Genomic DNA, 20,959 nt, shown 5'->3' with positions numbered 1-20,959 from the left:
ACACAGAAGTCTTTTACAACCTTCTCACTCACTAAGTGGTCCCCTATTAAAATAAAATAAATCTTCACCCGAAGAGAAAACACTTAAAATGTGAAGCCTTGTCAGATTCTAGTTCCCCAAAGAATTCATTTTTCTTAATTGTGTCAGGTATAATAAAATTATCAGTTCCCAGGAAAAAATAATTAAAGCACTTAGCATGATGCTTTACTTTCAGTATTTAAAAATCACTATTTCTTATGATCAGTAATTTGGGATTCTATTAGATTTTATGATATAAATATAGATTTATACTATAGATACTAATGACTCTGGACTCTCCAGACACCTGTTACTTAAGTCAGAAACCAAGATATCTTCCACGAACTTCTTTAAAATTATGCAGAGAATGCAAAATGATCACAAAGCAGGGCATAGACAAAGGAAGTACACAAATCCCACCAAATTATATTTTGCATGTATTTCAAATTCCCTCCAAGCCCGAGCCAAGTTTATACAGAAACAGCCTTGGTTGATGTTTTATTTCCATCAATTTATTTTAATATATTCATTTATTTAAATATGTATTGAGTGGTTCCTGTGTATGAGGCACTACCCCTTGCACTAGGAATTTAAAAATAAAAACACAGAGTAAAATGAAAAAAGAGCCCCAGTCCCTGCCCTCAAAGGGCTGAGAAGCTAGTTGGGGAAAATGTAAAATGAAATAAGTATAGTTCAATGTACTAAAGCAATGTTGCTCTGTGGGATGGGTAGTGAGCATTGGGAAGGACCATGTATTCTGCTGAGGGTGTTCTGCAAAGATTTCACAATGAGTCAAAATGAACCAGTGGGAAAAAGGAAAGCATTCAGTAGAGAAGGGGAAGTGCATATGGAGGCAGTTCCCAGGCCTTTGCTGGTGGAAGGGTATTTAGATCTGTGTTTCTCAATTTGTTTTCCTTCAAGAACCAAAATCAAAAACTACTCAAGTACTTGTATAGATTTCTGGATTCCACCTAGAACTACTGAATCAGAATCCTTAAGGATGGGACCAAACCACATGCTTAACCTGTACCTAGGTCGAACTTGTGAGCAGTATCAGATGCACAGGAGGTCAGTGACATATCACTAAGAGCTAACAATGGTTTCTTATGAAGATACCACCATCTCCTCCCTATAGGATACCACTTATAATATCTTTTAAAATTGCATTGATTAAATTGTTTTCTACACACTGAAAAACAAAAAAAAATCTTAAAGCATTGTTTAAAATGGCAAATATTTATTAAGCTTTCTTGAATAACATGAGCTTCCTAAAACCTATGTCATTTTTCTGAACTGTGGAAATTGTTCCACTCACTGCCAGTGGGTGAAGAGAGACACAAAGTGTTAGTGCTGGTTGAAAGCAGTTAGGTTTCCAATGAGCAAAAATATCTGTGGGGTCACTGAATAGCACGCATCACAGTTACATAAATTAGTCCACACCAATATCTCTGTTATGATCATAGTAGTAATAACAAATCCCTACCAATATTTGCATACCACATTTAAGATAAAATCTAAAATAACTTTTAAAGTAGAAACACCTGGCTATAATTTGCAATGGTGCACAGTCAATTTCAGCTGTTATCTATTACTCAATAATGTAAATCTGATTATATCTCCCTGATTTAAATAACAAATTTCCCCCAGCTCTTTTTGAGTTTAGAAGCCTTCTAATCTTCCTTCATTTCAGTGATAAGCATGGACAGAGAAAATATTGTTCTATTATAGAAAAAGTAAAAAACAAAATAACAAAAAATACTATAAGTGGACCAGATGCTGTCTTTCAATGGCAGCTTAACTTTTCAATGAAGATTTGCATTCTTACAATCGCCATATTGTTCTTTTGCTTCCAGAGGTAAATCTTTTTAAAAAATAGCTTTCTTTGGCCATGCGTGGTGGCTCACGCCTATCATCACAGCACTTTGGGAGGCCAAGTGGGGGCAGATCACCTGAGGTCAGGAGTTTGAGACCAGCCTGGTCCAACATGGTGAAAACCTGTCTCTACTAAAAATACAAAAATTACCCAGGCATGGTGGTGGGTACCTGTAATCCCAGCTACTCAGGAGGCTGAGGCAGGAGAATTGCTTGAACCTGGGAGGCGGAGGTGGCAATCAGCTGAGATCACGCCACTGCACTCCAGCCTGGGCAACAGAGCGAGACTCTGTCTCAAAAAAAAAAAAAAATAGCTTTCTTGTGGCTGTTGTTTATTTCTTCTTCCCATCTAATTTATGTACACTCATAGGAAGTAAATCACAATTTGAGATACTATTGTTCTATCCTCTTATTCTCATTTCCAACATTATCTGAGAAGTCAATAAGAGTGAAAAACTTCTAAATTTGGCTAATTAGTTAAGAGTTTAAAACCTGCTTAAAAGCTTTTTCATTTGAAATTTCTTGAGATATGTACTTTTTCTTTGTCTGAAAGTTATAAAAATACTTACTAAAACAAAACTATGTTTAAATATGCATACAGTGTACTTTTAGCACTTTATCGATTCCATAAAAACAAATAGAGATAAAGACCAGCATATGTGCCATATAAATAAAAGTATATTTAGGGCAAGAAAGGTGGCTGTCAAATAAGTCCTCAGTTTTTTTACAGTAATACACACACCTTCTTTCTAAAAGGACAAAAATTCAAAACCAAATAAAGAGTCCAAATAACAACCCTTCTTATTCAAGCCCAAAGAGGTGACAATAACATTCTATTATTTAACAAAAAATAAAGGTTGGACAAATAATGTTGTTTCATTAATTTCAGAAATGGCAATTAGGTGCCAAAAAATCTTTGTCATATAATGGTGATATAAATATAAATACAGCATATTCTTTATGGTGTATTTATATTTTTTATGTTTATATTCTTTATGCAGCTCAAAATCTAGTGGGGCTTAAAGAACCAGAGGAAATAACTTAAATTTTGAACTTGGAACTTCCTGGTACAATAAATAACTTTGAATATTTATCTTTCTCAGGTATTGTATTTACCTAATTTGCCCCAATCCTTATTTTACATCAATATAATTGTTGCCTATGATGTCCTTAGTTTGTTTCCTTATAATGCAGTCCCATGATTCCTATACGGGGCTTCTCCAAGTTTGTGTTGACTCATAAAAATGAATTCTTGGTCCATTCAGCACTTTGTCCAGGTGAGAAGCACTGTGATTTATAAAATGCTAATTCAAGTTTGGGGATCCATGGATCATTTTTTACTACTTTCCAACATTCTCCAAATTAGCTTTTAACTATACACATTTCCAGACTTACACCAGATGTAGAATCAAAATAACCTCAACAGCTCATAAACACTTCCATTTACTCTTATCAGAGCATAATGTTATATAATTTTGAATTTCACTTTCTTGTTTGAGGAATGGGAGTAAATTAAAAGAAAAAAATACACACAAATGTAAAAGGCTTAAATAACAGCCAGATGTCAGGAAAATTGCAGCCATAGTAATCAGATTCTAAGGTATATTAGCAAAATTTTCTGGAGGCAAAATTTGAAGAAATAAGAAAAATTTCGGAAGACACACCTTAACCTCTGTAAATACTAGTTAGCCTCTTGACTGAAGAGTAACAATTGGTTACCCTAGCTTGTAAACACTGGCATACCAGTACCAGTTAGTTTCCAGAGAGCCGAATGAGAATTCAGAGGTTCATAGCAGGTGCGAAAATATTGACAAATAAAAATTTGCTTATTTATTTTTTGTTGATTTATTTGTTGAGCAACATGATTTGTCGTTTAAACTTTTCTGTTAGCATTTTAATTATGCACCTTAGTTCATCCAAACTTTAACCTTATTGGCAAACTAGTCCAACCTTCTAGAAAATAGAGGAGAGAACTTCACAGCACCCCTGCCATGTTATTATGTATTGACTAAGTAAACAGTTTCAGGGAAGAGAAGTCACAGTTTTGTGAAACAATTCATGTTAATGTGAGATTGATAACTACCATAGATCTTTTTTTCAGTCCTTAGAAATCATTACCATTTATTCATTCAACAAATATTTATCGTGTGTCTACAATGTGCTAGGAAACAGAAAACAAATAGGGAAGCATATGAATAATTCCAGATTTGTGGAAAGTGCTACAAGTAAGATGAGAAAATAAGGTGATAGAAAAAGTCACACGTTGGAGTGAACTAAGATAAGGTGATGGTGGGTTCAAGTGAGACCTGAAGAATGAGAAGGAGTAGCCCTATAAGAATCTAGAAGCACAGGGTAGTGTACCACCATCCAGACAAAACAGCTAGAAAATGCAAAGCTTCTGAAGTGAGAGAGGACATGGCAAAAGGACATTCATAACATGAGATTGGAGAGAAAAGAGAGCAAGTTACACCAGGTCAAGTAGGCGGCCAAAGAAGAGAGTTTAAGATTTCTTCTAAGATGAGTGGAAAGCCACTTATGGGTTTTAAGCTGGGGAAATGACATGATTTTACTCACATTGGAAAAAACATCAGTCTGGTTGTTATGAAAAATCTGGATGATGGTGGAGTAAATGTGAAAGACCCATTAGGAAGCCGTAGGAATAGTCTCAGTGAGATATGATTGTTTTTGAGAATATGGTCATGGAAGTCATTATCAAAGGGAAAGCATGGGTTCAAGGCATATTCTGTAGGAACAGTAATGAGTTGTCAATAAATGTTAGATTTTGTGATTGAGATAAAGAGAATAATTAAGCATACATTTAAGGTTTCTGATTTGAACAAGTGAGTGATAATTGTACTCTTAAAGAGATGAAGAAGAATAAGGTAGAAAGAGTTTTTGGAAATATTAAAATAAGTTTCATCCATGTTTAATTTGAAACGGCTTTGAGGCACCCAAATACACAAATACAGTCAACAAGTTTGAAGTATATGATTTTAGCCTAGTGGAGAAGCCTCAGCTGGACAAATTTTGCAGTTGTTATCACACAGATGCTGGGCAAAGCCACGGTGAGGAATGGACCACCTTAGGGCTAAAAGTAGAGACAAGAGGGTCTTCTATTGTACTGTGGAGCCATCTCTGATTCATGCAAATAAGACGAGGAGAAATTAGTCAAGGTGAGAAATGAAAAGAGCCAATTGAAAGTGAGGAGGAAGGTATGGTGTCAAATAGGCCAAGAGAGATATATCGTCCATAAAGGAGAAACAGCAGAGATTGGGTAAGGCAAGGACAAAAACGTGTCCACAGACAAGAGCACTTTCAGTGGAGCAATGAGAACTGAAACTGCACTGGAGGCAAGACTAGTAAGTGAGGAGCTGGAAACTGTGTAGAGGAAACTGTTTTGAAAGGTGTGGCCCTAAAGGGGAGCAGAGAGATGAGCATACAGGCTGGGCATGGTGGCTCATGCCTGTAATCCCAACACTTAGGGAGGCTGAGGCGGGCAGATCACCTCAGGTCAGGAGTTGGAGACCAGCCTGGCCAACATGGTGAATTCCCATCTCTACCAAAAATATAAAAAAATAGCTGGGTGTGGTGGCAGGTGCCTGTAATCCCAGCTACTCAGGGGGCTGGGGCAGGAGAATCACTTGAACCTGGGAGGCAGAGGTTGCAGTGAGCCGAGATTGTGCTACTGCACTCCAGCCTGGGCAACAGAGTGAGACTCCATCTCGGAAAAAAAAAAAAAAAAGAAAATCCAAAATAAAATGATAATGACTCTATTCCATATGCACTGGGGTAGCGAAATTTTTAAAAAGTGGGGGCAAGGACATGAGGTAACGGGACAATGGAATTTCATATTTGCTAGTGGGAGTGTAAATTGTCAGTCATGTTGGAAAGCATTCAGTATTACCTAGGAAGGCTGAAAATGCACATATCTACACCCTGCCCTTTGATGTTCAATGTACATATTCTACAAGAATTTGCCACTAGGAGTCATGTACAAAAATGTTCATAACAGCAACGATGAAAAAGTTCATCCACAGTTGGCAAGATGAGTCGATAAATAAACTGTGCTATATAACCCATTCATACAATACAGCACTAAAGCAGTGAAAATAACTGAACCTACCAAATCAGTCGCAACTTGGATCTTAAGAATAAAATATTAACTAAAAATAGTTGGTCAAAAGAATACATAATGTTTCTGTTTATGTAAAGTTCAAAGTGGGCAAAATTTCACCAAGTATTATTAGGATATATACATACTAAATTTCTACAGAAAAATAAAGAACAATACAACATTTAAGGGAGAAACTATCCCTATGATGGTGTGGATAAAGAGGATAAGATAAGTTAGGAAGGCTTCTAGGTCACTGGAAATCAGTTATTTATTAAGCACAATGTAGGATACATGTTATATAAACATCATTTTACTTTACTGAGTACATTGTATACTTTTTAGCATTTTTAATATATTTCACAATAAAAATTTTAACCAAATAATTAAACACCTAAGTTGTTCATTATATTTATATAGCCAGTAATGAGCTGGTGAATCTGGTATGCTGATACATAGCTGTTAGGATTGTAAATTGGCACATACCCTTTTGCAAAGTACTTAGCAATACATATTCAGAGCTATAAAAATATTCTTTCCTTTTGACCCCATAATATTACTACTTGCATTTTATTATAAAGAAAAAATAAAGAAGATTAAGTTATTGCCTCTCTTTCCAAATTCATTTTCCAGCACTCTAACTTAAACACTTTAAGCTATTTAACACCAAACAACCTGGTCCTTCTGATTTGATCTCTGCGCCTTTTCATAAGCTTTGAGGCTCTGCAAATCCTTACTTCATTTCTTCAGAATAGGCTCCTTCCCTACTTTGCCTCCCTACTAAATCCTTCTGCATCCTTCAGACTCAATGCAGGCATTATTTCTTTGTCTCAACTGTCCTTGATCCACATATAATGGTTGTGTCCCTTTGTTGTATTTCCACATTTGTATAGTCATCAATTATGGCACTATTATATAGTCATACAATTTATTATGAGATTGTCAGCTTCATGCAACCAGGTAAAGGCTTATTCACATCTGGATCTCTCACCCACAGCAAGTATTGTAAATCATTGTTTAATGTATATTTCTTAAGTGAAAGCCCAACAGACTCCATGTTAACAACAACATTCCTTATCTTAACAAAAATTCCAAAATAGCAATGTCCACTAATGGGGGAATAATCTGTTAATTACAGTGTATCTAACGAAGCATTATATCCTCATTAAAATACTATTTTGAAGTCACATATACTGAAATATTGAAGAGTCTTAGGAAAATGGTAATTAATCTAATTCATAAGAAAAAAGAAAATTTCCAAATATCTACCTTAGAACTACGCAAAAATATACAACATGAACAGGAACTGTCAGGCAAAATGCAATAGCCCACATACCCCGGGGATATGAAAATGGTTGAATGTGAATCCTTTGTTGGAATTTTTCTTTGGAATGAATTATTTTGTTTTTTTAAACTGTATTTTAAAATACAATATTTTCAGATAAAATTGACTGAGATTGATTCCCATAGTGTGACAGCCTTATTCAGGGCAATCTCTGTTCCCCTTCTTAAAGTACTGCTTACTATTACTGGAAGTGAAACAAGTGGCTTCAGATGGACACTGAGAAGCAACCTCTAATCCCAATCAAGTGATTATGACCTTTTTAAAAATCAACTTTCAATAATGAATTTTCAAGAATAATCCTTGGTCCCAAGTAGTAAAGAAAAAAAAAAAACTTCTCAAAATACAAAAGTATAAGGTGTGGTAAGAATCTCATAAAATTCAAAAATGTCCTATGAATCACCCAACTTAAGTAGCTATGATTGCACTAATTACCAACTGTCTCATTTTTTTCAGTCATGAGGCCACATATAGGACTGCTTTCCATCTGGGATTGTAAAATTACAAAGTGGGCACTGTTTATCAACCTTGCTACGTTACACATCTGAATCAGCTCTGGAATATTATAAATACAAATTGCTGGACCCCAGCCCAAGGGAGCTGGGAATGGTACTCAAGGCTTTCCTAGCTTTGAGAACTCATCAGAAGATTTGCCTGCATAGCCCAAGAGGAAAAACACTTGCTTAGAGCATAAAAGTCATTTTTAAGGTCAACAAAAAGCTTAGTGAATTAGGAGACACACATTTTTACATAATGTCATTATATGTACACTATCTTTGGCATAACTATGGGCAAACAAAGGCTCTGAAAATCAGGTTATCTCCTCCATTTGACTACATGTTTGTGGCACTTGAGTTCAGCATGTCTGAAATCAATTGCTCTCTCATCTTTCACCTCCACTACCGAGTTGGTGCCACTCACCCAGTATACTTCACTTCTGGCACACTGTAATACTCATTTGGACTCCTAAAATCTACTCTCTCATTTAAATCTATCCTGAATTCCATTACCAAATTTATCTACTTAGGGCAAAACCATGTTGATCAGCCTTCAGTAGGTCCTCACTGATCACTGGCCAAATCCCCAGATCCTCCAACTGTCACTTAAGGACCTTGAATATGTGATACTAGATAATCTCTACCAGTTTCTTTTTAAATTTTCCTTCATACATTCAATATTTCAGCCAAGCCTCTTGGTGCTCTGTGTACTTATCCCTATTTTTCCCCACATATGTGCTTTTTAAAAACTTCTTAACAGAGTGCCTTATCCAACTTATACATATTCAAATTCCACCCACCCTCCGATTTCAACTCAAATTTTGTTTATTTTCCTGAGCTTTCCCTGACCCCTCTCCCATTTAAAAGTCTCTACTTAATCAATCCAATTATTATAATCATTTGTACTTTTATGCCCCATAACTTTTTATTGTGTTATCTTATTAGTTATAGAATATATAAACCCTTTAAGGATAGAATTTCTGTTTCACTGGTTGTCTTATTTCCTTCAGCATCTTGCCATTATTTATTCCCCAGAAACCTTTATTGAATTAATATATGAGTTAACATACCTTTGACAGGAAATTCAAAATATAAAACCATACAAAATTACCTATACTACTTATCCCCTCAACCAACGACAACAAAATATGTCCTGTGTCTTCTGCCTGCTCCTGCAAATTTCTGAAGTATTCATTAAGCTTGCACAAAGTTCTCTAAAAGTTACCTCTGATTGTAACAAAACAAGAAGAAATAGTTTACCTTAGAATGCATATCATCAGAATATCAGGGTAAATGTGTTAGGGATTGAGATAAACAAGTAAACATGTATTTTATAATATATATAATTTTCATTCATTATATTGAATTCGTTCATTTTATTCATTCATTTAATTTATTACTTAATACAAGATGCTAATGTATACATTTTTTACATTTTTCCATTTCCACAGGAGCATAGACGTGGTGATTTTGATTTAACTGGGATTTCAGTAGTGCTTAGTTGTACCCTACTTGGTCTTGAGTAAGTGCTGCTGGAATATCTTCTCCAATGTCCTATTTTGTCTCACCCTGAGCTGACCTACCCAGCCTGGGCTGTCATGTCGGCTTCTTCTCAGATTCCATTTCTTCCATTTTGGTCTCTGCACTCATTTACCAAATAGTATCTAGTCCACCAGAGTCAATCCAATTCCATGCATGCTGGTCAGTTCATAAATCACTGATTTTTTTTTTTTATTATACTTTAAGTTTTAGGGTACATGTGCACCACGTGCAGGTTAGTTACATATGCATACACTGATTTTGATTTGAGAAGGTAGATGGATGTATACACTCTTCTGTGCTCTCCAGAAGAGAGACCACTTGTTATCCCCTGTAATTCTGACACTGAGTGACTCCATCATTAAATGAGATTCAACAGGGGAAACCACATCCATTCTTCTTTTGAAACCAAGACCCTCCAAAATGCCTGTTTCTCGTTCTCATTCTTTTTTTCCAATTCTCTAAAGATCTGAAAAAACCTGAAAAGCCCTGCACCAAGTTTTCCTCACTAGGAAAGGACCAATTTTAAACCACTTAATTACCAATCAATCTTAAGTAAGCCAGGCAAAAGCAAAATCTGACCCAGTTTGTTTAGAAACTCATTCATTCAGACTTGTGGCTTCTCTTCCATGCAGGAGACCTGTCAGATTGAAATCAAGAAAAAGGCTTATCGAATTTTAATGTTGAACTAATGCTGCTTCTGCAGTCACCTGCATCACAGGGGTGATAGGGAGTCTGGGAAAGAAGTGAAAAACGGTCTTTCTCTCTCACACTTAATTTTTCTTTTGCGGAGTTCAAACGTTCAGTCTGTCCTTTCTATGAACCTGCTATTTACGGCAACCTTTTTTAACCTATATATAATGCATGAAGAAATCTAAGCAGAATAATATTGTATGTAGTCACTCATATGACTGATTGCATTGAGCCTTGAAAGCTTTTGAATGTCCTGATCACGATTTTGCCAGGTCCCCAGCTAATTTCACCTGCTAAGGCAACTCTTATCAACCCTCAGAACAATTATGCATACATTTATAGCATGAGACTTCAAGTGTAGAATCTGTCTCGGTGTAGGGAACTTGTATGTCTTCCTCACTGCTCTGCATTATTTTTCATAATATAATGCCTTCAACAGGGTTTCATTAATGCTTTTCACAGAATGACAGACACTATAAATTTGTACAGTGATTTAAAGAACATCTATGACATCTGAACAGGAGGAAATACCCTAAATGAATACTGATTTTCTCATCTCCTTTTCCCAATTATTATAATAGCTAGTTCTTCTTCTGTACCCCATATCTCACAGTCTACTTAAGGCAAAGAAAAGTAAGACAAGGAGTAAGTAAGGACGGAAGATGCTACTTCTAAATTAGTAACTGTCCCAGTTCTGCCTCAGTGCTCAAGGCACCTGAACCTTCATTTCTCACAACATACTCATAAAAATGACTGGGATCAGTGAAAGTGACTCACAGTAGCCTGTTATACATTTTGGCTATTTAATTTCATTATTATATTTCCAATGTGTCCCACACTAGATTTGGAATAGCTAAACTATCCTATCCCTTTCCTATTCATTGCATCTTGGAGTTGCTACTTGTTTTTTAAGAAAGATCCATTGCTCAAGTTTGGGTTCATCTAAAATAAAACCTGAAACAGGGACTTGGGCACAGTAGTTTATTTGAAAGTGGGAATGATAGAGCAAGAAGAACAAGAGAGAAAAGGAGAAAACTATAATAAAGTGTCCAGGTTACCACTGCAGACAACTGGGGCTTTATCCCACAGAAAATCCTCTGAATGGCCATGCAGAAAATATGTGAATAATTGTTTCCTGAAATATTAGGAGTCTCAGCTCTGTATCAACCAACTTCTATCCCACATTGTTTAAGGTTGTCATCCTCCAAGACCACTGATTTCCTCCCACTTTCAGTTTGCCTGGAATATATGATTTTGGACTAACAAAGTTCCTAAGCCTTCGGAAAATAAATTCATGAGGCAAGAAAACAAAAATATATGGGCTAAAAGGGAGGTGCTAGCATGAACCTGATACTAGGGGTATATGAAGAGATGTGGTGAGGATCATGAACTATGTGCTGTATCCATTTACCCTTTTAGGGCTTTTCAATCCCAACACTATTGACATTTGGGCTATATAATTTCTTGTTGTTGGAAGCTTCTCTTTGCATTGTAGGAAGTTAAGCAGTATGCCTGGCTTATTCCCACTAGATCCTGGTAACACACCCCTACTTGTAACAAACATGTCACCAGACTTTGCCAACTGTCCCCTGGAGGCCAAAATTGCCCCTGATTGATACCACCAACCTGAGACAATTTTCTAAAAGTGATTTGAGATATCCTTCTGATTGTCTACAATGCCGAAGAAAACAAGGAGAACTCAGATAACAGATAATCCTCTAGGTACCTGTCTCCAACACAAAAAATGATGGGATCAACTCATTCATTTATTTCATCCTTCGTACATTCAAAGACATTTGATTACCATCTGCTATCTCCAGGCACAGTAATTGAAGACCCTAAGGATGTAAATGTGAGTAACAAGCAAATTTTTCCCTGCCTTTAGGAAGCCTGATTCCCAATCAATTAGAATCCTACAACCCTTTATGCCAATTTTATAACAAATTAAGTGACACTTTTTAAAAAAAGGTAAAGTGGCAAATTTGTCCTCCTGGGCAGATCTCAAGATAGTGAGTTTTGTTCTAGAGATATTGATGACAACATAACCATTCTAGGCTGGCATCTCAATGATGTTTGATAGAAGAAGAGATCAGAAAAAACTCTTAAGAGGGTTCTTTCTAGAAGGCATTTTACAATGGATTCTGCAGAAAAATAAATTCCAATAGTAAAAAAAAAAAACTAATTCCAAGAAATGATGTATATGCTATTACTTTTGAAGAAACTCATATATACCATTATATTTATATACAAAAAGAGGACATATACATATATGCATATACATTAGGAGGACACTAAACTCTTAGTATTAGCATAATAAGGACTTTGCTAAGTCTGTTTTTTAAACAGCCTTGCAGACTCTGCAGACTTTGAGAGGTTAATAAGGAAATACTATGAACAGCTCTATACAAATAAATTCAACTAAGATTAAATGAACCAATTATTCAAAAAACACCAACTATCACAACTTGCTCAATATGAAATAGATAAGTTGAATATTCTTATAAATATTAGGGAACTAGAATTTTCAATTCAAATAGAATTCCAAAAAAGAAATCTCCACAACCAGATGGTTTCACAGGAAAATTCTATCAAATGTTTAAGGAAGTACAACCAATTTGATGCAATCTCTTCCACAAAAATGAAAGAGAAGGGAGCACTTCCCAATGCATTTTATGAAGCTATTATTACCCTCATTTTAAAACCAGAAACATATGGTGCAATGAAAGAAAACTACATGACCAATATATATCATGAATATAGATGCAAAAATCCTTAACAAAATATTGGCAAGTAGAATATTCAGGAATACATGAAAAATAAAAATGACCCTTGACCATTTGGGATTTATTATAGATATGCAACACTCTTGGAATATCCAAAAATCAATCAATGTATTTCACTATAAAAACAAAGAAAAAATCACATTTTTATCAATAAACACAGAAAAAACATTTCACAAAATTCAACACTCATTAATGGAAAACTTCTCCTAAAAATAGGAGTATACAGTCACTTTCTCAATTTGATAAGACATCTACAAAAAACCCTGAGCTACTGTTATACTTAATGAACAGTTTCCCCCTAAGATTAGGAACAAGGCAAGTGAATGTCTGCCATCACCTCTACAATTCAGCATAGTATTGGAAGTTCTAGCCAGTGCAATAAGGCAAGAAAAGAAAAGGCACACAGATCAGAAAGGAAAAAATAAAATAAAATAAAACGGTCCCTATTTGAAGATGATGTAGTTTTCTATGTAGAACACCCCAAGAAATCTACCATAAAAACTTCTACAACTACTAAGGGAGTTTAGCAAGGTCACAGGATATAAGACAACCATACAAAAGTCAATTGCATTTCTATATAATAGCAATGAGCACAGGGACACTGATACTAAAAACACAACATCGCTTACACTCACTCAAAAATGATATACTTGAATGTAAATATAACAAAAAATGCAAGTAAAGAGGCATTACCTTGTACACAGATTGGAAGGCTCAATACAGAAAGATGCAAATTTTCCTCAAATTGATATTCAGGCGTAACACAATCCCTATAAGAATTTCAGTAAGACTCTTTGTAGATATAGATAAGATCAATCTAAGGGCAAAGCAACTAGTAGAACTAAAACAATTCTGGAAAGAAAATGAGAGGAATGAAAGGAAGTGAAATAAAAGGAAAATGGGAGGAATCAGCCTTCCTGAATTTAACACTTCTTATTGCATACCAAAACTGTGTTTATGTCCAAAATAGCATATTTAAATATACTGTAGAGGCAGAAATCAATTTTTTCAATACCTTCATTTTTTTTCTAGAAAACTTAAAAGAATTTCTTAAAACTTTCTATTTTCATAGACTTGTAAACTCCTATGTGAAAATTATATTAAAATTATCTAACACATCACCCTACTCATTTTATGTATAAAAAACTAAGGTTCAAAGAATGAACCAATTATGCCAATACTAAAGACTGTGTAAAATAAATTAACCCCACTTTATCAATTTTGTAATTCATTTTTTCGAATGTGTAACAAATCCTATGTCTTCCCTTAAAACAGCACTTATTTTCTAAGAATGGCTAAGCTTAATTTAATTCTTCAAACAAATGATAAAGTCTTTCTATATAATAAACACCTGTGGACTTAAAGTCAGATAATGCTAGTTTGAGTTGATACTAGCTTGACGCTTATCCCATTTTAAAAAGATTTTCAAATATGTCCTAAATGTCTTCGTCTCTACACTGTATAAAAATAATATACAGTCATTCCTCAGCATCCAGAGAAGACTGGTTCCAGGAACCCCTGCAGATACCAAAATTTCTGTATGTTCAAGTCCCTTATATAAACTGGCATAGTATAGGTTGAGTATTCCTAATCTGAAAATCTGAAACCCAGAATCCTCCAAAATTTGAAACTTGAGTACCAATAGGATGTCACAAGCGGAAAGTTCCACACACAAGTACTTAACACGATACACAAAATTATTAAAAATATTGTATAAAATTACTTTCAAACAATGTATATAAGCTGTGTAGAAAACATAAATGAATTTTATATTTACACTTAGGTCCCATCCCCAAGATACCTCATTAAGTATATGAAAATATTCCAAAATCCAAAAATATCCAAAATTGAAAACACTTCTGGTCCCAAGCATTTTTCATAAGGCATGCTAATCTATGTTTGCATGTAACCCACACATATCATCCCACATATTTTAAATCATCTTTACTTACTAAATACAATGCTAATGATACATAGTTATTATACTGTATTTTTATTTATAGTATTTTATTGTTGTATTTTTTTATTTTTTTTGGTTTTTTTTAATTTTTGATCCGTGGTCAGTTGAATTTGCACATGTGGAACCCGTGAATACAAAGGACCAACTTTATTCACTCATTATGGGCATTTGGGCTGGCTCCACATTTTTGCAATTGCAAATTGTGCTGCTGTAAACATGCATATGCAAGTATCTCTTTTGTATAATGACTTCCTTTCCTCAACTACAAATTGGGTTCAGTATATACTGCTCAGGTGATGGGTGCACCAAAATCTCACAAATCACCACTACAGAACTTACTCATGCAACCTGTTCCCCCAAAACTTATGGAAATAAAAAATTAAAATAAAAAAATAAAAAAAGTTACCAGTGGCAAACAACAACAACATAAAACAAAGGGCCAACTTTATTTTGTAGATTAATATTTGATATCTTCCTGAAGTTTTTCCCAAGATTTGGTTTGTATTGTTTGATTAAGCACTGAAAACAAACAAATGTTTATAAATATATGTGAACTATATAGAGCAACTAAAATGAACACCTATTTTGCTTCCACTTTTATTGAAACTTTGACTGAAAGTTACCATTATCTTGGAAGCTCCAAGTAATACTTTCTCAGTGTTATTTCCTTCTCTCCCTCCTCAGCAGTAATCAGTATTCTGAATTTTGTGTTATTTTTAAAATTCTGTATTTTTAATTTTATGAGCATATAGTAGGTATATATATTTATGGGATATGTTCTGAATTTTGTGTTTATCATCCTTTGTTTCTCTTTCATAATCTTTCCAAACATATTTGAATTATTAAATACATATTGCGGTTGAGATGTGCTATGGTCTGAATATGTCTTCCCACATTTATATGTTGAAACTTAATCACTAATGTGATAGTATTAAGAAGTGGGACCTTTAGGAGGTAACTGGGTCACCAGGGCAGAGCTCTCATGAATGGAATTAGTGGCCTAATTCCATTTTGACGTGCTAGGCTATTCACAATAGCCAGGATATGGAATCAACTTACGTGTCCAACAACAGATGAATGAAATGTGGTATCTCTACATACACAATAGAATAATACCGAGCCATAAAAAAGAATAAAATCTTGTCATTCATGGCAACATGAATAGAACTGGAGGACATTACGTCAAGTGAAATAAGCCGGGAAAGAAAGTTAAACACTGAATGTTCTCACTCATATGTGGAAGATAAAAAGTTTATCACATAGAAGTAAAAAGTAGAACAAAGGATACTAGAGGATAGGAAGGGTAGAAGTAAGAGGAGAAGAAGGGAGAGATTTGTTAAAGAAAACAAAATTACAGCTAGATAGGAGGAATACATTCTAGTGTTCTATAGCTCTATAGGATAACTATACTTAACAATAATATATTATATACTTTCAGATCGCTAGCAGGAGGATGTCGAATGTTCCTAACACAAAAAAATGATGAATGTCTGATATGGATAAGGTAATTATCCTGATTTCATCACTATAATACATAATATGTAACATCACTAGGTACCCTATAAATACATACAAATGTTTTGTGTTAATTTTGAAAATTGAAAGTAGAAAGAATAGAAAGAAAAGAAGTGTGTGGAAGCTGCTTCCTTTCCCTTTTTCCCCTTCCATCTCTTCTCCCATGTGCAGACACAGCACTCATCTCCTCTAGAGAGTGCAGCAACAAGGCACCATCTTCAAAGCAGAAAGCAGCCTTCACCAGACACCAAAACTGCCAGCACCTTGATCTTGGACTTCCCAGCCTTCAGAATGGTGAGGAATAACTATCTGTTCTTTTAAAATTACCCAGTATCAGATTTATAGTTATGGCAGCACAAGTGTACTAAGACTACTTGTTTTCACCTACACAAATATAATCACATTATATGTATTCTGCAACTTCCATGTTTAGCGTTATGTTCCTGATAGTAATTTATGTTTGGTATAGCAGCAGTTTATTCATTTTTACTAATGTAAAAACTTTTGGTGGTGAAGCAGGTGCCCCATTATATGCAGGTGCCTCATTATATAAACATGTCATGTATTTATTCTTTTTAAAATCAGTAGTTAATCTATTTGTTGCAATAGCACGTAAGGCTCCAATATGTATTTCTACATTTATCCTCAGAGCCACTGTGCAAGAATCCCACTAGGCTTAATCTAGATTCTTTAACTTTATTAGATGAAGCCAAACTAATTTCCATATAGTTATACCCATTTAAACCTCCAGTAGCTATGTTTAAGACCTTCTCCAACAATTTATATTTTCAGATTATTTTTCTATTGTTAGTTTTGTGGGTATGACATAGTATCTTAAAGCAATAATGTGTGTTTTTCTGACAACCGATTAGATTGAGCAACTTGTTATATCTTTATTGGACATTCGTATTTTCTATTCTGTGAACTGCTATTGACTTATTCTTCTATTGCTTCTATTTTATTTGAAACGTAACATGACTTTGCATATTCCAAATATTCATCATGGCTTTACACAATAAAAATATATTCTTCTAACATAAATTTACTGTTAATACTCTTAATGGTGTTTAGTAATGGAGAAAAAGTATAAATTTAAAAATATTAATAGTTAAAACTTACAGTTAGTGCTTTTGTCTTGTTAAAAACAAAAACAAAATCAAAATACTTTTTCATATTTTGAGGTCAAAAACATCTTTTATTTTATCTTATAATTTTAATATAGTTTTTTATACAAAGATTTAAGTCAAAATGATAACTGAAATACAATTTCTTTTTTAATATGGTCAAATAACTGCCAACACAAATAATTTAAAATTCTTTCCTTATTCTATTCATCTGTATTGCTAGCTTTCTCATAAATCAGATTTTTCTATTTGACATTTTCTGTTCCATAGAGCAATATATTTACCCTTCCACTTATACAAAAATCTTTGAATTACAATAGCATATTAATAATTCTTGCTATCTAATAAGGTGAGTATCCTAATCTCATTCTTATTTTAGCTACGCCTGCCAATTTCGGTCCTCTGTTCTTCCATAAATTTTAGATTTATTTTACCAAAATCTACGAAGTAATTACTTGACATTTGATTATAATTACACAAGATTATAGATTACTTCGGGGGAGAATTGATATGTTTTGAATATTGAGTCTTTGTATCCATTAACATAGATAATCTATTTAGTTAGCTTTTCCTGAATATCATTTGATAAAAATTTATATTTTTTATCAAAAAAATCAAAAAATATCAAAATATCAAAAAATATCAAAAACTATATTTTTATAAAATATATTTTATATTTAATAAAAAATTATATTTTTATTAGATGACTTATAACCCTTGGACTATATTTGTTTCCGGGTATTTGTATTTTTTGGTGGTTTATTAAGTTATACCACTTAAATTATTTTAGCTAATTATTTCTTTCATTCTATAAAAAGCCAATTCCTTTTAAAATATATTGATCCTTTATAGCAATCACACTAAATTATTTTATTAATTCTATTACATATGTATATCTTTCCTATTTTTATAGCTAACTGAATCATCTGCAAATATAGATAATTTTCTTATTTCATTTAAATCATTATCGATTACTTGACTTATTTATTAATTCATTTATTTCTACATTTATCATGCTTTACAAGCCTGGCTAGGATTGCCAGTGTAAAGTTAACTAGAAGTGGGGATAGTTCACACTTCTTTTTGGTCTTGATCTTCAATAAATTGCTTTAAATATTTCTTCATTAAGAATATTTACTTAGGGATATAATATATACTTTATTATATTAAAGAAGATTGTTGTATTTCTTTTATTTTTATTTTACTATTTTTTCATTATGAATAGATGTTGAATTTTATCTAATGCCGTTCCTAAAACTGTTAACTTAATTTTATGGCCTTTGTACTCTTATATGGTGAATTATTTAAATAGATTTTCTAAATCTAAATACTAATCCAAGTACAAAATCTAAATATAATTTTCTAAATATAAAATTCTAATATTGTATTTATGAGAAGATCCAATTTGGTCATGATATATTATGTTCTTTTATTCATTACAGGTACTATTTTTTAGTATTTCATTTAGGGTGTTTGCATATATATTCATGAGGGAAATTGCCTAATAAATTTCTAGACTTGTTACCTTTGTTAGGTCTTGGAATCAGGATTATGTGAACTCCAAAAAATGTGTGGCAGAGTGTTACCACTTTTTCTCCTTCTTTATTCATTTTGTAACATTTGATCTACTCGTTCCCTCAGTGTTTGAAAGAATTTGCCATAAAGCATTCTATCTGATGTTTTTTTTATGGGAATAATTTTAACTAACCACAGATCATTTTTAATGGTTATAGAACTAACTGTTCAGTTATCTACTTCTGATTGAGACGTATTTGATAAGTTACATTTTTCTTAGATATTTGTTCATTTCACTTAAGTTTTAAAATTTATTAATATAAAGTTGTTCATTATATGCATTCATTAACTTCTTAATTTCTGAATTAACTATAGTTATATCTTTTTTTATTTATTTTTATTTTTTTATTTTTTATTTATTATTATTATTATTATTATACTTTAGGTTTTAGGGTACATGTGCGCAATGTGCAGGTAAGTTACATATGTATACATGTGCCATGCTGGTGCACTGCACCCACTAACTCGTCATCTAGCATTAGGTATATCTCCCACTGCTATCCCTCCCCCCTCCCCCCCACCCCACAACAGTCTCCGAAGTGTGATGTTCCCCTTCCTGTGTCCATGTGTTCTCATTGTTCAATTCCCACCTATGAGAGAGAATATGCAGTGTTTGGTTTTTTGTTCTTGCGACAGTTTACTGAGAATGATGATTTCCAATTTCATCCATGTCCCTACAAAGGACATGAACTCATCATTTTTTATGGCTGCATAGTATTCCATGGTGTATATGTGCCACATTTTCTTAATCCAGTCTATCATTGTTGGACATTTGGGTTGGTTCCAAGTCTTTGCTATTGTGAATAATGCCGCAATGAACATACGTGTGCATGTGTCTTATTCATTCTTAATATTGATTTTTTGAGCATTCTCTTTTATTCTTGATAAATCTTACTGGTGGCTTACAGTATACATCCCTCCTTACTGTCTTTATTATTTTTCTATTTGTTTTATTTGATGGTAGCTCATTTTTTCACTCACATTCATCATCCCCTAACTCCTCAAATCCCCCCTCAAAAAAAATCTTATGTTGGAAGCTTAGGTCATTAATTTTCAGAATTTTGTTTTCTATTTTGTATAACATTTAGTACTGTACATTTCCATCCAAGTACTACTGTAACTCATTTCACAATTTTCGTATTCATTTTTTAGTTCTAAATATATTCTAACCTCTATTATGACTTCTTCAAGTGTATGCTATTTAAAAAGGAAGACTTTAAATAATGTTTGTAACAATGTTGTTATTTCTGCTTTCTAACTTAGATTCATAGGGATCACAGAATATGACTGGTGTAAAACCACTATTAATGTAGTTAATTTTGTTAACTTTGGATCAATGTAGTAAATTTTGTTGTTAAATTCTTCTGTAAAATCACTCATTTAGTTTGCCTATGTAATGAAATACTAAAATAAGCATATCTTACCTTCTCAGTATGATTGTTTATATAACTTCAGCTAGTTATTAGATTATACAAGTTCAGTACTAGTTTATATTCCTGGTGAAGTAAATACTTTAGTAGCATGTAGCAACGTTTTGCATATATTAATCATTTTGCCTGAATATATTTTAGATATATTTCTTGTAAATGGCATATAGTTGTATTTTAGTTTTTGTTTACATCCAGTCTAACAGTCTTTATCTTTTACTTGAAATATTTAATCAGTTTATGTTATTATAATATCTAATATAGTTATATTCATCTTTAATACTATTTCAACATTTTCTATTTGCTCAAAATTTTCTGTCTCTTTTCCTCTCTTTTTGCCTAAATTTAATTGCATTTCTTATTTTGTTTTTCCCCAGTTTGGAAGTTACACAGTCTATTTATTTTCTTGAAATGGTACCCATACAACAAAATTGCCCTTGTGCCCCTTAAATTTATAAAAATTAAAAAATAAAAAAGAGTAAGAGTGAAACTAATTTGAAGTG

At 33.3% G+C, this 20,959-nt stretch overlaps 1 long non-coding RNA gene across 2 annotated transcripts in view; it reads left to right on the top strand.

The window, feature by feature from the left end:
* Positions 1–20,959, top strand: part of LOC129057744 (uncharacterized) — a 103,255-nt gene extending 82,296 nt beyond the window's left edge. For both annotated transcript variants that reach the window (XR_008522489.2, XR_008522490.2), the window contains 4 exons: positions 16,254–16,319; positions 16,502–16,624; positions 19,415–19,443; positions 20,834–20,959. This is a non-coding gene — a long non-coding RNA (uncharacterized LOC129057744). The remainder of the gene's footprint in view (positions 1–16,253; positions 16,320–16,501; positions 16,625–19,414; positions 19,444–20,833) is intronic.

The sequence above is a fragment of the Pongo abelii genome, chromosome 12 (genome assembly GCF_028885655.2).
Source record: "Pongo abelii isolate AG06213 chromosome 12, NHGRI_mPonAbe1-v2.0_pri, whole genome shotgun sequence".
Classification (NCBI taxonomy): domain Eukaryota; kingdom Metazoa; phylum Chordata; class Mammalia; order Primates; family Hominidae; genus Pongo; species Pongo abelii.
The sequence above is the reverse complement of the archived record's forward strand: the minus strand, read 5'-3'. Positions and strand labels throughout refer to the sequence as shown.